We start from the raw sequence: 16,065 nt of genomic DNA on the forward strand, positions 1-16,065 counted from the left end.
AACGCACACACATGCACACACACATGTCTGTTGCTTCTGCTGACACGTGCATGGCCCTTTGTGAGCTTGTTTGTGTCTGCAACTTACAAACCCACTCCGAAGACTTGGAAACTCACGGCTTAAGTAGTGCCTTCCTTCCTGCACACATTTTCAGTCCCCACACTCATCTCCTCCACTCATCTCAGCAGGTGGGGAGGCACACTGCGTGAATTAACACACACTCTCCACACTTACAAAGGCTTCACAGCACCACCTCTTGGACTTATGACATTTCTTGCATAATTCATGCGTCCAAATAAGAGAGGATGAAATAATCATGAACAGCAGCCATCTTCGCGGGGCTATCTGAAGCCAAAAGATGGGCCTAATTGACCAATTTAGAAGCTAATTCTAAAAGCGATGCACTTTTCCCTCCTGACTTTTAAAGCCAATCTCAAAGTCGTTCTTCAAATACTGAAACTAATAGATGGATTTCACAGCAGGGTTGCTTTGGTGAATGTAAAAAAAAAAAAAAAAAAACATTGTGGAATTTAAAAAAATAAAAGAAAAACATTGCCCACACGTCTCCATCCTTCCCCGCGCTGATAAATTACAAGTAAAAAAGGCGAATCGCTTCAACGATCAATACATCCGTTGAACAAATGTTAATGATGAAATTTATTCCTGTTTAACACTTATTGCTTCTCAACTGGCAGGGAAACCCTCAACTAATTAGAATTTAAACATTTTTATTTTTGCTATCTTAATTTTCAGACAGTTGCTTTGGATGAAATAAAGGGATACTGTCGACTGCAATATTTTTGAAGTGTTATAAAACATTGAAAACAGTACATTGCTGGGTTTTTTTGACAACAAAATTGACAACCTTTCCATGTATAACAAAAATAAGGTTTTACCGTCTTCCCCAGCTCTTCTGAGTGTGCACTGAAACAATGCAATCCAGATATGACTAAGAGCAGATGAATAGGTTTAAGAAATAATCTAATCTCCACTATTAATTTTCAGCTTTTTCCTTCTGAGGCATTTTATCCCTATAGTGCCATTCGTTTATTAAAGCTGTTTGGCAGGTTTCTCACATTTTCAATTCATGTAATTCATTAGGGCTCAGTAGTTAACTCTGCAACATGTTCCATTAAATGCACCATTTGCGAACAATCACGCAGAGCTGTGTTGTTTGGCCGGTGGGCTCCCAAATCAACTTCTGCTCAGGGTTTCCTTTCAACACACTCCCAATAGATGATACACCGGTGTTTTTGTTAAAAACAATCATTTCTTCGGACTGGATTTTTAGTCACTCAAAACAAAGCCTTTTTTTTTTCCCCCTTATCTTACAGTGCCAGAATATACTTCTGCAATAAAAGAACAATTCAAACTATTTTAAACAACTTTTACCAGCAGTGGCAGAACTTGTAGTCGGCACTGTTTATTCACACTTCATTTTGTGACGAAGATCTGCAATTTTATGCTTGAATGAGAAGTAATTTGTACTTAAATATATGCAGTCATATGCAGTTACATTCAATCCATTAGAATATTGTTGAAAAGTGTATTTGTTGAGTAACTTGATTAAATGAAACATTACATGGGTAAATTAAGCAAGCTTTTATTCCTGTGAATTATTTTCTACCTAAAGCTGACAAAAATATTCAAAGTTATGTCAAACAACAACAACAAAAAACATTTTTATACAGAGATACTTTTAATTTGACAAGAGAGTCTCATAGAAATGCATTTTCTAATTTATTGATTACAACTATTTGTCATAATGTGTGGTTTGGTTGGTGGTGAGGAGAGACGCTGAGACCCAGGTTATAGTGATGATGAAGAATTTAATGATGCTCACAGTCCAAAACAGGCAGCACGGCAGAAAAACAGGCACACAGCCAAATACCGGTAGCAACTGAAACACCGGACTGAAACGAGAGCTAACGCTTTCCAGGACTTCACAGTTCTACTGGAGCGAAACACAAACGACACTGACTTCGACGCATACGACGTGGATCTGACAAGGAACACAGACAACAGGTGGGTTTAAATACACACGGGGTAATTAAGGGAATGAGACACACCTGGGGAGCAATCAACGGGGAGGACAGGACAGAGACTCACAGGGAAACAGGACTGAACACAGAAAACTCAAAAATAAACACACAAAAACACGGATCCTGACAGTACCCCTCCCTCAAGGGCGGATACCAGACGCCCAACAAAAAACAGAAAAGTCCAAAAACACAACAACCCAACAGGGTGGGCGGAGGGGCGACGGAAGGAGGGCAAGAGTCCAACAAAAAAAAAAAACCCAACGGGGTGGGCGGAGGGGCGACGGAAGGGGCCAGAGTCCAGAAACAAAAATTAATCAACACAGGAACTGAAAACACAGGAAAAACAGTCCGGGGGCCGCCCACGACACAGGAGGCGGAGACGTAGAGGGGGGTCCGGCGGTCTCTTCCGCCGGCGCGGGAAGCCGAGACGTAGAGGCGGGTCCGGCGGGCGGCGTCTCCGGCGCAGAAACCGGAGTCCCGGTGGCGGGTCCGGCGGGCGGCGTCTCCGGCGCAGAAACCGGAGTCCCGGTGGCGGGTCCGGCGGGCGGCGTCTCCGGCGCAGAAACCGGAGTACCGGTGGCGGGTCCGGCGGGCGGCGTCTCCGGCGCAGAAACCGGAGTACCGGTGGCGGGTCCGGCGGGCGGCGTCTCCGGCGCAGAAACCGGAGACGTGGAGGCGGGTCCGGCGGTCTCTTCCGCCGGCGCAGGAAGCAGAGACGTGGAGGCGGGTCCGGCGGGCGGCGTCTCCGGCGCAGAAAGCAGAGACGTGGAGGCGGGTCCGGCGGGCGGCGTCTCCGGCGCAGAAAGCAGAGACGTGGAGGCGGGTCCGGCGGGCCGGCAGGAAGGCCGGCTGGGGTCTCGGGGGGAGCAGACTCTGGAAACTCGGGGGGAGCAGACTCTGGAAACTCGGGGGGAGCAGACTCTGGAAACTCGGGGGGAGCAGACTCTGGAAACTCGGGGGGAGCAGACTCTGGAAACTCGGGGGGGAGCAGACTCTGGAAACTCGGGGGGAGCAGACTCTGGAAACTCGGGGGGAGCAGACTCTGGAAACTCGGGGGGAGCAGACTCTGGAAACTCGGGGGGAGCAGACTCTGGAAACTCGGGGGGAGCAGACTCTGGAAACTCGGGGGGAGCAGACTCTGGAAACTCGGGGGGAGCAGACTCTGGAAACTCGGGGGGAGCAGACTCTGGAAACTCGGGGGGAGCAGACTCTGGAAACTCGGGGGGAGCAGACTCTGGAAACTCGGGGGGAGCAGACTCTGGAAACTCGGGGGGAGCAGACTCTGGAAACTCGGGGGGAGCAGACTCTGGAAACTCGGGGGGAGCAGACTCTGGAAACTCGGGGGGAGCAGACTCTGGAAACTCGGGGGGAGCAGACTCTGGAAACTCGGGGGGAGCAGACTCTGGAAACTCGGGGGGAGCAGACTCTGGAAACTCGGGGGGAGCAGACTCTGGAAACTCGGGGGGAGCAGACTCTGGAAACTCGGGGGGAGCAGACTCTGGAAACTCGGGGGGAGCAGACTCTGGAAACTCGGGGGGAGCAGACTCTGGAAACTCGGGGGGAGCAGACTCTGGAAACTCGGGGGGAGCAGACTCTGGAAACTCGGGGGGAGCAGACTCTGGAAACTCGGGGGGAGCAGACTCTGGAAACTCGGGGGGAGCAGACTCTGGAAACTCGGGGGGAGCAGACTCTGGAAACTCGGGGGGAGCAGACTCTGGAAACTCGGGGGGAGCAGACTCTGGAAACTCGGGGGGAGCAGACTCTGGAAACTCGGGGGGAGCAGACTCTGGAAACTCGGGGGGAGCAGACTCTGGAAACTCGGGGGGAGCAGACTCTGGAAACTCGGGGGGAGCAGACTCTGGAAACTCGGGGGGAGCAGACTCTGGAAACTCGGGCTCGTCCGCAAACTCGGGGGGCGGAGCCACAGGGAACTCAGGAAGCTCGGGGGACTCAAGCAAACGCCGCCTCGGCGCGGGAACCGGAGGCAGCGGGGACAGACGCTGCCTCGGTGCGGGGACCGGAGGCAGCTGCAGGCGGGGCCCAGGGGCCGGGACCTCCGGCGGCTCAGGGCTGCGACGACGGCTTTGCCCAGGGGCCGGGCCCTCCGGCGGCTCAGGGCTGCGGCGACAGCGGGGTCCCTCCTCCAGCGGGCGGATCGCCAGCTGCGATCCCCAGAACGGTCTCAGGTGTACAAGCGCCCCTCCACAAAACTCGTCCAGGGAGACCGCTCCAAACACCCGCCAGGGGTCCCACCGTCGATCCCGCATCATGCGTCTCTCACCTCTTTTGTGGTCAGATCCTTCTGTCATAATGTGTGGTTTGGTTGGTGGTGAGGAGAGACGCTGAGACCCAGGTTATAGTGATGATGAAGAATTTAATGATGCTCACAGTCCAAAACAGGCAGCACGGCAGAAAAACAGGCACACAGCCAAATACCGGTAGCAACTGAAACACCGGACTGAAACGAGAGCTAACGCTTTCCAGGACTTCACAGTTCTACTGGAGCGAAACACAAACGACACTGACTTCGACGCATACGACGTGGATCTGACAAGGAACACAGACAACAGGTGGGTTTAAATACACACGGGGTAATTAAGGGAATGAGACACACCTGGGGAGCAATCAACGGGGAGGACAGGACAGAGACTCACAGGGAAACAGGACTGAACACAGAAAACTCAAAAATAAACACACAAAAACACGGATCCTGACACTATTGTAAAGTTTTCATTATTTAGACAGATTTAACTAATATAACTTATTTAAACATCGAGCCACCCTCCAACACCTTCTACTCAAACAATGCAAAATTGTCGCTATGCAATCTACATTCCAATACTGCTCATTTCCACATAATATCCCAGCTATTGATTTTCAATGCCTCATCAAACTCCTCAACAACAAAAATTGTTTCACTCTTCTCTATGAACCCGGCTGCGTGTGCGTTCTTTCAATCAAACCGAATCTGTGGCTTTATTTCCCCCTGTGAATAAACCGCTATATTGCATTTTTCTGCTCAGCAGTGTTTATCACGGCACATGAAACATCCACAGGGACTTGATTATAGTGAATTATAATCCTAATTACCCCAGACATTTTAATAATGGAATGAATCTACAAATCTTTGAACGCACATGAGAAGATTACATATGCGCTGAGAGGGAGATGCAGAGGATGAATATACAACATGGCCACCATGTGACTGAGGAAATACTTCTTAGTACGCAAAGTAGTATTCAAAACTTGCACATAACTTTCATATTCTTTATAAAACTAAGACAAAAATATTAAAAAAAAGACTGAAACACAAAGTTAGGTTCAAAATAGAGGAAGGCATAGAAATGCAGGACCATCCATGTAAATTGGAACTTTTTTTTTTTATTACAAAGCAAAACATGTATAGATGGCGAGCTCCATTAAGCTGTGTTTCTGTTAAGTTTAAAAATGATGCCTTACAGCCAATGAAACCCCAAATTCAGCTTTTTTTCCTGAAAATTACAGCATCACTCAAAACCACCTTATGGAGATGCTGATTTGAGTTTCCCCGAGGACCAGCCTCCTGTCCACCCAGCGACAGTGAGGCCATTGAAACTTATTTTGGGCAAAAAGTTTTAATGGCCTTTACTGTGGCTGTGCTTGGTTGACAAATAAAACTGGATCGTTTCAGAAAACAGGAGGTGTTACGTGGAGGAAAAGAATTGACAACAGGCTCAGAAATACACAAACTGAAGTAGCCACATCGAAAGCAACCTGTGCTTCTTTAACACTTCAGCAATGCCACGTGCTGACCGCCTTTACGGCACCACTGACGCAGTAACTCATGCATAGGGAGCCCTACCAATTGCTACTTCAAATCTTGTATTGTGCTTTTATTACACAAACTATCACCACCCCCCCCCCCCCCCACACACACACACACTTTCCCCACATGAGCTTCCTCTGCAGCAGTTTTACATGGGACTAAGTAGCTCTTCATACATTATTCTGTGTCCATTCTCGGTGGCCGCTCACTGGAACACTGAACTCTAATAGCAGGACGTCGAGCCACCGTTCCCCTCACAGCCAGCCTGCAGCTGCAGCATGCTAAGTGACCTGCAGGACATGCCAGTAGCAGCGTGACAAGACGGACTCAGTGAGCTTTGTTTGGAAACGATTGCGACATGTGATCAAATTGTCGAAAATTTTAGCGACTTTGTAAATCGTCTTTTAAATTATAATATTCCCGAAAGGGTTCCATCCTCTTTACCCTGAGCGCTTCAGAGCTTTAATGAGTTGGAAAGTTTTTCTCTGTAAGTATGTGTGGGAGTGTGTTATATTTTATTAATCCGTGAAGGGACTAAAATAAGAGATGCAGTGAGCTGAAGTAGTTTATTACAATTCTCTTTTTGCACACACTGAAAAATGGCTCAATTATCTTTTTGAAGTTACCACTTGTTTTTTCCTCGGTTTTTCATTAGAAACCGAGACAGAAGACAGCTCTGCTCAGAGCAACAATCTAAACCTAAAGCTGAGATAAGCGACCCCTAGAAAAGACATCGGTTAAATAATTTAAAGTCCCAGGAAACGGGACCGATCTCAATTTACGGTTGCCGTCTGGAATTTTAACACTTTCCCTAAACTTTCCTGACACTTTGTTTTATTTAAAAGACTTTCATTGCCTTTATCTCAGTAAGGTTCACATGCTGACGCTTAAAAATTGCAAATTACGGTAAAATAAGAATTTTACTATGAATTGCTCAGGAATAAAAGATATGTCACAAATGAAAAGAAAGAAAACTGAGAAATTTACACCAAATCCATCAACACCCTTAAATAAATTTTTTTTTAAAGATTTCCTGATCAGCGTTTTTGTCCTCAGTACTGGTCAGCAGTCCTTGACGTTAGGAGTTTGCAAATACAAATTCCCAGTCTGATGCTTCAGGATTAAATTAGAAAAATTAATTCTTTAGATGCTCGGAAACTTCGAAACGTTAAGGTCCAGTAAATGAAACGGTAAATTAAGATAGTATTACGCTTATGCTTACATATGATGTTCAGGATTCTGCTACTGCCATTTTTTTTTTTCAGTGCCTGATTTTTCATCAGCATGGCCTTCAGATATTTTCTATTGTATGGACAGCCCAGCTTTGCTTTGTGAACCCTGCGGTCAGCTCGGCATCCTCGAAAACCAGGCGACCACACAATGCAATGCAATGTGGGCAAAAGCCAGTGTGTCTGCAGTGCATTAAATTTGAGGTGCAGGATGGCACCAAACAAAGCAGAGGAGAAGCAATGCATGGTATCTCCCCATGCTCACAAAGCCAATCATCCCACAATGAAGCCTAAATACCTTAATTTAGCTAACCCTGTCTGAATTAAATGACTGGAATAATCCAAAAAGCCTGAATAAGCAGGTGCACAAGACAAAAGTTTGAGTTCAGCTCTATGTGCGTGCACACAGCACAGTTATTTATTTGGAGACAGGCCAAGCTGTGCTGAAAGCTTCCTTCATTAACTGGGAGCGACATTAATTAACGGCTGCACTAATAGCTTCTTCTGCAAAAACCACTTTGACAGTGTACAAGTTCTCAAGGTGAAACATTGACGCTAATGTAGTTTTAGCAGGCAGGGTGCACAAAGAGAGCCCCATGATGTCCCAACATTAAGAAAACCATGTACCTGTCATTTATAATACCGCCCTCATCTGCTTAAATAAGCTCTCCTTTTGCTTTAACGATCCTTAGCCCCTGCTAAGCGTGACAGGATGAACCTGAACCACAACACAGCCACAGCAATGTCAGGTTGGAACAACAGCAGAGCCTCTGGATGCTCGTTATACGAAGAGAGGTTTCCAGCTGTCATGAGTTTGACCCAATTTATTGGTGTCAAGCAAAGGGGAAAAAAAGTAAATCTTGAACTACCTTGACAGAACTTTGGAGGATACTTCCTTTTTTATACAAGAAAGAAAATGAAACATGAGCAAAGCAATACAAAGTAGTGATTTTATTTTGTGTTCAACCCTATCCACATAGAAGCACAATGGACAGTGTTGTACATTTACCGTAATTAGTCAACGTAAAACTGCTCCTCTGGTGCTTCAGTGACTATAAAAGCAAAGCAAACAATTTATAACTAAACAGATTTTACAATTTGCCCAAGAAATTGAGATAAGACAGGAGTTTCTAATCAATGGACATCCATCAAAAGATTGCAGAGGACATTCAATCACCTCAATGGATATTATGAACAGTTCACAAGACTTACATTTTTTGTTTCACTTTGAGATGAATAATAAACTTTATTCCTATGCTTCTCTGTGGCCCTACCATGAGCCAAACCTTAAGTAAATCTGCTGCTACATGTCTTATATATTTGAGTCAGTCAGCTCTAATCTTTTAGCTGCTGATGGAACACATTTGCAGGTAAGTGGGAATCATGCATGCCTGTTTTACACCCACTGTTAAAAAATACTTAAATAGCAATAAATGTCCATGCAGTTACAAATTATTCTTTAGAGATGAGACTGACTGTGCTAAATGTAGAATTGAAAACATGCCAGTAAATTACAATAACCTGAAGCAAAAAATGAAATTCTATCTCATTCTTAAGGAAATTGAATGCTCAGAAATGTTACGGTAACATTTGCATCAAGATACTGCTGGTAATGATGAATTGAAGAAAATAATACAATTTGGAACATTAAGGTTTTAGGAATAACACCAAGTTGCTAGGATATGCTAGGAAAGAAGAAATATTACTAACCAATGTCACTTAAGTTGTTTCACCTTGAACAAAACTGAAAAATGTATATTGGTGTATTTGGTGGCCGATGGGAGAATAGCATTCAGAAAAAAATCTGATGTGTGTTGTTCATAGTGTCATGAAAAGATCAGATGCAGATCACATTAAGGAGGGGGAATAAATCTGATTTGGATCATGTCAGGCTGCAAGTAGCCATACAGTCTGCAAACTACTAACATCTTTGTCTGCAGGCTCGGGTTTTAGACTTTTTTTTTACTTGAATTCAAAACCTTTATTTAAGGTGTTTCTCAATTTTTTCATTTTGGCATTTAATAAATTAGAATATCCATTCCAATGATTCTCACTCGTAAGTAATAACTGACATGTCTTTGGTTTGCCAGGACCCAAGTGTTGAGACAAACTGAAGTATTTTAATGAAAGTGAGAACTTACGAAAAGAATGCAACAGGTAGGCAGGCATTGTAATAGAAGGATCCAGCAACACACAATAAAAAATAAAAAAAACCCAGGACCTTAAATATAAAGGAAGGGATGGAAAATGACTGAGGAACCAGGCAAACTAATCAGAAGAAAATGAAGAACAGCTGAGGCAGAATGCAGCTGAGGCATTTCTTCAGACTGAGAAACAAGGTAAATATCAAACACAGAAGAACTATAACTTATGAAAACTACAACTCAATGGGGAATTGAATGACAATAATCTTAGAGAAAAAACATGCGCAAAGAGCAAAACACAAAAGCAAGTTCCTTCTTTAGAAATAACTTTTAAGCACGTATTAAAAGGCGTTTCATTGAGTTCACATTTTTGCATTGAAATGGTTTTTTAGTGATCTGATTTATTCTAATCTTAAATGTGTGTAATATTTTACTGAACATATATCTCTGGCTTTTCTTTTCCGTTAACAAATCAACATTTTTGTGTAGGCCGCATATCATTTTCTGTTACTATTATAATAAATTTGCTGAATTTCTAGTAGGCTAAAGATCACCGAGGTAGTTGAAATTCTCACCTCTCAGCAGTTTCTCTTGCTCCAGTCACAACAGTGAGAGGGATTTATTTGACCTTTCCCACATGGAGAGATAGTGACTAATTTGACCTACAAAGTGAAGTATTCTTTTGTTATGAACCTTTATTTTCAGTTTGGGAACCTCTGCACTAACATAATATCTGATCTGTTTTCTTTTTTCTTTTTTTTTTTTGGACAAACATTTGTCTCAACACTGCATTCAAATGAAACAAAGCAGATCAGAGGCAGAGTAAATACAGCAACCCGGTTGTCAGACTTATCAGAGGCTGCACAAAGCTCTGATCTGATTACTTTGAAGCTGAACGAGTGAGAGATACTTTCAAATATTAAGGCACAATATGTTGACACAAATCACAAGTATGAATTTCATTGTTTCTGACCTACAATCATCTTTCTTGGGAAAGGCACTTGCGGAAAAACAATCAAAGGCTAATTGGGCTGATGCAATCCCTTTTACATCTGGTACAATAAAAGTAAAATAAAAGTTGATAGCAACAGGTTGCTGGTCAGTGACCAGAGTTTTCCTGCCAGTGGGAGGAGCTGAGAGTTTCCTGGTATTCACTTTTATTTAAGAACTGGTGAATTACACAAGGCTGTAGCTTCCTCCTTAAATAAGTCTTCAATTATTTTCAGCAGGAGTAGCTGGGACCAAATCAACCAGAAACAAACCAAAATGCTCATATCCATGGCAACACCTTACTCAGATGTCAGTCCATTGTATCACCACGAAGCATCAAACTGGGACATGCAGCAGAAAGAGGAAGTTTGGTGCCATTTTTTAAATAAAAATAAGGTTTTTACAAATTTGTTCAAACTGTCACCACGTCATGGCAGCATAATATGGGACAGATAATCTGTGGAGAGTTTGATCTCTTCCACCTCTACCCTGAGCTACTTTTGTAATGTTAAGAAATGCACCGGCCAAAAACGACCAATCAGAACCAGGAGGAAATGTCTTGGTTCTGTCAATTAACCATTTGCGTAATGTAATTAACCACACGCCTTAATGGTGGAGAAACAACTTACTGTTCCAGGAAAACTGTTTATCCACAGTCATCTGTGGCCATGCTAAGTAACCAGAGCATTCATGGCAGGCTCCCTTGTGGTAAACCAGCTGTAGCGTAGCAGAGAGAAAGGGGGAGTATGTGAGCAGTGTGTACACGAGGGTGATTGGCAGCACTAAGACCCTTCTCCTGGCTTTTATTATGTTTATGACAGCGGCAGGAAGAGTGCAGGAGAAGGAAGAGGAGCTATATTTTTTCTTCTGTCTCATTTTGCACTGCAATTTTGAAGATGTAGTCAGCATTTTGACTGCAGTAAAACAAGGTAAAAAAAAAAAAAAGACAAAATAAAGTTGGAAATCAAGCAATCAGGCATATGTGGTCTTATCAAAGAAAAGACAACTAGTTTTAAGCAATAAGTTTGCAGCAACGGACTCTGTTTCAACAACAAAGTTGCTCCCTCACTGTGAGCTCGTCCTCATCCAGAGGAAGTGGTTCAGTGAGTCGGATTAAGTGACTGTAGGTCTAAAATAGCGATCTTCTTCAGTCCAGCAAACTGAGTCTCAAAATTTTTGAACAAACAATTGATTATTACTACCCAACCCAGCAGGTTATTTTTTTATTATTATTTAGGTTTGTTGTCTTCAGACAAAATCAACTAAAACAAACGGATTTATTTATCTTTCTTTCCAGAAGAAAATCCTGTTCCAGGTTTTTACCTGTGGCTTTTCTCTCCTCTCTGCTTCCGTCCTTCTCTGCGGGGATCTGTTACAGCTGAGTGGCTCTCTAATGATCTCTGGGTGAGAGGCAGAAAGTCATCCATGAGCATTCACATGGTTACAGTCACACACACACAAACACACACGCACACAGTACTCTCAGCATCCTCTGGGATAATTGGAGAAAGGTCTCTTAGCTCACTGAATCCCAGCCTCCTACCGCCATTGAAGCCTGGATCCGAGTGTGTCCAGCTGGATTTAAGGAACTCTGTTGCTTTGGCTGTGTGTGTGCGTGTGTGTTTGTGTGTGTGTGAGACGGTGAGCTGAGATGGACTTGACAGGTGTTTTTAGGGATGAAGTGCTGCAGACAGCTTGTCAGAGAGATGACAGGTCAGGACGCAGTGTGTGTGCACGTGTGCGCCAGTGTGTGTTGCATGCATTGCATGTAAAGTGAAGTGTAAATGCTTGGCTGAGCATGTCGAGGGTCTGTGTGTGCGAAATGCTTACAGAGCAAAGAGAGGGAGAAAGGATATAGAAGTGGATTTGATCTGGATATCGTTCCTAAGGCGCCTGTTACAGGCCTGCATGTGTTACCTTCTTAACTAGCTTCACAAAAACGAAAAGGTAACTGTTAATCAAATTTTATTCCCCTGCATTTCCTATTTTGCCTTTTGTCTTGGGGAAAATAAAAATGGTTTCACATGCTCAAAAAGATTGCAAATGCTGACTATTGCCTCCTAGAGCAGAAGGTTACAAACTGGATAGTAAATCTATTATCTCTTTAAGGGCTGAGGACATACGGGGGACATCAAAGGTGGATCCGGATTTCTGTTCTAGATAATAAAATTGTTGTTGTTGTTTCGATAAGTAGTATTCTGGTGGAGGAGATATTTAAGTTCCAACATTGTATAGGTTCAGAATTTATGTCTAAGTAGCATCAACACACAGTCCTGACCTCTTTTAATCTCAATCCTGTGTAAAAAGCTTAAACACAAATTCTCTTTGCAAACTTTTTAAAGACTGTCCACAGCCTGATTTCAGTTTAATGAGTCTGCCAGTTTTCAACACATTTCCTGAGTCTTTGGAAGAGAAGCAGGCCCTCAGCATCACAGATCCTCCTCCGTGCCTAACGGTGAGCATGTGCAAATCCCCAGGCTCAGACTCATCCGACCAAACAGCACAGTTCTCGGTTAAAGTCTCGGAGATTAGCAAACTCTACGTGTTTCATTTACAATTCTGGGGCAGAAATGGCCAAATAACCAGTTGTAAATAATGTCTGATGGTTGTTATGGAGACACCGTGACCACTAATATGTCAGTCTTTACTATTGTTCTCCCGCAGTGAGCTTTAGATATTGCTTTTTATGTCCTGATCACTGCATGTGGTGACGAGGAAATATGGGTTCTTATCCAGCATGGTGGCCTGTGGCTAAAGGTAATGGCCCTTTGTGTCATGTTATATTATCACCCTGCAGAAAGTCAAGGATTAATGACTTTGCTCTCGCTGAACAACTTTAAAGAGCATATATAAAAAGTCATGCTCCTTTCTTCTCTTTTTCGAAAGACTTTGTTAGGAGTACCGTTAATTTGGCTGCCACTGATTTTTTTAAAATTATTATTATTATTTATTGCAGGCAAATAAAGGATTGCTTTCTCAAAATGTGAAGCATGAAATTATGCAACTGGAATAGAATACCTTTTTGGGTGTACATTTTACGTAAAAATGCTCAGATCACATCCATACATCTGTTCATCCCCTATTCAGGCTTGGAGGCTTGCTTTATCTTTAACTTTATCATCCAAAGTCGACTGAGGTGAAAATTTGGAGCAAGAGACACGAAGGAGATGAGATATTTTATTTTTACGAGATGAAAGAAAGTCGGTCTCATCTTTCAGGTGTGCACAGTTCGACTCAGCTGAACAACCAGGTGGGAAGAGATGTTGGAAAGAATACATTTCCTCCCCTTCGCCAAGGTAAAGCCTGGCAAAGCATATAGTGAAAAAAAAAAGAAAATTATCATGTCTTCCACAGACACAGAGGAGGAGCTGGGACGTGCAGAAGGAGGAGTGTGAATCCTTAGCCAGTGAGTCCAATTAAAACGGATCAGGTCAGAGAGGTGATTACTGAGAATCCTGAAGTGGAGAACAAAGTCACACAGATTTTCTGAAATAACCTCTGACTCAAACTTAGTTGTCAATCAGAGAAGTAAACAGAAATCGTTCATTTACAAGTTGATGTGAGTGTCTGAAAATTCCGAAATCTACAGAGAATTTCAAGTATTCAGTATGATTCAGAACTTTAAATGACTCCAAATTACTTTGTGCTTTGCTCCCAAGAAACCCAACCTTTCTTGTGACATTTTAAAGTGGCTTAGATAAGTGCTTCTGCAGGCCTTTCAGAGATTTTTGTAGAGGATTTGCTGCTTTTTCTCTCGATTTCACTCTAGAGTGTGCAGCAAGTGGTTAAAAACAGGGCAAACCTAGAAAATGGTGAACAAAAGAAGATGAGTCAGGCCTAAAAATATATCTGCAGCAGATAAATATCATTTGAAAATCATGGGGTCTTTTTTTAACACTGTCTTTGTGACAAGGTGGCAAAAACAATGTGTCCAAAGATCTCTGTTCAACTTCTCTGTTATTTAAAATAAGATGAAATATTTTATACTTGCACGATTCTAGGATCTAAGGTGGCCTCATAAATAAATAAATACATAAAAATGTTTCTTATTAAAATAGGCCAATTTATAACTGAAAATGGCAAAACTTTCCAAAAAAAAGCATGTTTTGCCTTGAGTAAACTCTTTAAGGGGTTAAAATAAAATAAAAAAACGTTGGCTTCTTGAATGCAAAATTTAGAGAAGAATGTTGTGCATAAATAACAATAATAATAAAAAAAAAAAAGTACACCCAGCATTCAAATCAGATTTTAATTAAAGTTTCCCGCCGGTTGCCTACATAACCACTTAGACACAAACACATTCAGCATGCTAAACCACCACACTCTTTGATCCCCATGCATAATAATTAGGCTGATCTGTGCAAAGCTTTTTGGTGAACCTGCAAAATGTATATTCGCTTTCAGAGCTTAAAAAAAATTAACATGACCTCTTATAACATAGTTCTGCCCTTTATCTCCACTCTCCCTTAATTTATTTGCTCCTTTTGCCAGCAGTAAGATCAGACGTTCAGCCAGTTTCCACCAAACATGTTCCCTGAGAACAGCCTCCATGTATGACATGCGGGAGATTTAGCTGTAATGAGGAGCGTCGTGCTTTGAAGACTCTTCGGACTTAGTGGCAAACAGTGACTACTTCTTGCGCCGAACATAATTAACTCGATCTGGGGCCTTTTGAAGGCCATTATTGTGTAAATGTGTCACCGGCTTGAAGCAGATCAACAGTACTTTAATTTGCAACTGCCTCGTTCGCTGGTATTAACAGCGCTTTTCATAAAGCATTGAAAATGATCACATTAGTCAGTAAATTAACTGCCAGACCAGACACTGACCCCTGAAGCTGATGGAGGCTAATAGCTCCCATTGATCGAAAGGGGTTATGAATGTGTTCAGCTATATGGAGAGCATTCGGGATGGAAATGAAAAGGCCTTTGTTTGTCCCTCAATGGGGAAATAAGAGTGTCAGCAAAGTGACAAGGAAAATGAAAGTAGACAGGTACACATAAAATCAGCAATAATAGTAAAGAGAGCATAAGAACTGTACAGTAATGTTGATATGAGAGATGAGAAAAAATATGCAATTATGGAGGACGAGCAAATGCAGATTCTACTAAATGCACAAATGTAAAGTTCCACACTAAGCATAACATTGTGAGCCTATTTTTTGTTGTTTAAAAATCATTAAATTAGTGCATTGTAGTAATCTTGGAATAAATCATCAAAACACCTAGATTAATATACTGATGATGATTATGAGTGTATATAAACTTTCGACTCAAAGACTCCAGTCACCATCAAACTTCGATAAGATGCACTGAAAAAAAGATTTATAGCCAAACCAAAAGCTGAATTTATTAGTTCACACACACACACACACACACACACACCCACACACACACACACACAAAAAAAAAAAAAAAACAGGAAACCATCAGCTCACATGGTTCTGAAATAATAATATTCTGTCTGTTGGCAGAAGAACATGAAAGGACAAACACAGACTGTGTATGTGTGTGTTTGGAAAACCCCCCCTCTTCAATTAGTCATGCAGCATTTGAAATCAATCTGGCTGATAACTTGTCATGTCCCCTGAAATTACTGAGTGAGCCATCAAATCCTTCAGTCCCACTTTCAACAGCTGAAGCCGTGATATTAGCCTGCAGACGACGTGTGCAGCGCTGTGCCAATGGCTGCACTGGCAACGCAGTCAGACACTTTCAGTGAGAATCCCTGCCACTGTGCCAGGGGGAAACAACAACACCTACTTGTGAAAATCCCCTCAAAGCCACCACATTATCTCCATAGAACAGCTCTTGACTGCTTAATCAGGAAATGCTCTCTAAAAAAAATAAATAAAT

This window comes from Poecilia mexicana, unplaced genomic scaffold, assembly GCF_051168715.1.
Source record: "Poecilia mexicana isolate PSO_F unplaced genomic scaffold, ASM5116871v1 scaffold_15, whole genome shotgun sequence".
In the NCBI taxonomy this organism is placed as follows: domain Eukaryota; kingdom Metazoa; phylum Chordata; class Actinopteri; order Cyprinodontiformes; family Poeciliidae; genus Poecilia; species Poecilia mexicana.